At 42.1% G+C, this 1805-nt stretch overlaps 1 non-coding gene across 1 annotated transcript; it reads right to left on the bottom strand.

Moving 5' to 3' along the window:
* Positions 1–995: 995 nt before the first annotated feature.
* trnas-gcu (transfer RNA serine (anticodon GCU)) lies at positions 996–1077 on the bottom strand. Its single transcript has one exon. It is a non-coding gene; the product is annotated as a tRNA-Ser (tRNA).
* Between the last annotated feature and the right edge of the window lie 728 nt (positions 1078–1805).

The following is a 1805-nucleotide window of genomic DNA, read 5'->3' as shown; positions in this document are numbered from 1 at the left end:
CCAACATTTTCATATGAGTAATTAAAAGATGAAGAAATCTTTTATTAATTGTAATATGTACATCTGAACCTGAGCGATGTTCCTCTGATTCAGTTAAAAAGGCCTTGCTTATTAAATATCGTTATTGAATTCGTGGTGAACCACAGTGATATTCAAAAATAAAACGGTAAAAACTCCTGGTCTAAAATTGGCTTAGCTACCCGATTTTTAAACCTAAAACATTTAAATCATAAGTGCTATTTTGATAAATGTTTATGGGAGTTTCAGCAGATGTAAAAATTCCTGTTGGAGAATCAGCGCTGGCGAGTGCACAGAGATTAGATCATAGTGAAACTGACTGTCATTCCGCTATCTAAACACCAGAGGGAATTTTAGAAGTTTCAAGTTGCCCTGTCTTCTTATTCCAGCTTGCATGAGTGCCATCTTGTGGCCGTTTCAGATAAGGCTCTCGAATTACTAACCTCTATTTCTCTCTGTGATTTATTGAATTAGCTGTCTAAATTCTCAATAATTATTTGCATTAACAGCTTTGCTCGTGCGAATATTATTTCGGTATTAGACAATTTTTGCCTGCCTTTGTTCACATTTACTTTGAATTTGGTTCAAACATGATTTGAATTAGAATTTAATTGTTTAATAGTGCAAATTAATTGTCTCAGGCCAACCACTGATTAACCCATTTAGAAGGAAGTAAGCCATCTAGTGGCAGTCACCTGTTAAGTCAGTTCACAGCTTGCATCTCTCTGGTCTCTTTCTTTTCGGTTCTGTTTTGAATTGCATACTTCTACTTTTACCCTTTCTGATTAATTTCATAATTATTAATGATACATTACTGTTATCGTTGGGTATTGTAGGGCATTTATTCCGATTTGCCTATTAATTCTTCTCATCTGCTTATTTTAAATTTTGATTTAAACCACTAGACTAGAACCCACAACCCTTCGATTGGGAGTCCAACCCTCTAACCATTAGGCCACGACTTCCCCAGCAAGGAACGACGAGGATGGGATACGAACCCACGTGTGCAGAGCACAATGGATTAGCAGTCCATCGACGTAACCACTCGGCCACCTCGTCACAAAGGACACCAGTGACCTGCAGCACTTGAGCCAGAGACAACTGGATACTGAGATGGACCAGCTGATGGCGAACGATCCGACGCAGAGTTACACCCACAAAGAACTCGCCAGGATCACAGGGACCCTAGCTCACCTCCTCATCGCCCAGGCACGGATCAGCGAAAAGAGCAACCACGACTTGGAGCAGGAAGCCGCGGCTCTGAGACTTCAAGTGGAGGAAGCCCTACAGCATCAGGCCCACACCCAGAGTCGTCTAGATAAGCTACTTCTCGAGACCCAAGACCAGCACGAGAAAGAGAACGCTACAGATCCAGAACTACAGAAAGAAGTGGAAAGACTTCAAAATGCCCTGGAGAATCTTCGTCTGGACACAGACCAAAGAGAACATTTGGAGAGAGTAACCCGAGAGAGACTCGAGGCAAAGCTCCGACAAGGTGACGCTCTCCTTGAAAGGGCTGAAACCGAACTTAAAGAAAGAGATGCTAAAGTTAAGGCCTATGAAAATCGACATTCACGCTTATTTACAAGATATAGACTTTCACTTGCAAACTGTCACCAACGTAACCACTTGGGACAAATTGTACCTGCTCAGAATTACGTCCAGTCGTGAGGTACGCAGTTTCTTAGACCGTCAACCAGAGACTGTCAAAATGGACTACCAGCAACTGCGAAAAGCTTTGGTGCGTGAATTCTCTGATCCAGAATCAGACCAAGGGCTAGTAACCG

Source organism: Carassius gibelio, chromosome A2 (assembly GCF_023724105.1).
Source record: "Carassius gibelio isolate Cgi1373 ecotype wild population from Czech Republic chromosome A2, carGib1.2-hapl.c, whole genome shotgun sequence".
NCBI classification, from domain to species: Eukaryota; Metazoa; Chordata; class Actinopteri; order Cypriniformes; family Cyprinidae; genus Carassius; species Carassius gibelio.
This window is presented reverse-complemented; position numbering and strand designations above follow the sequence as displayed.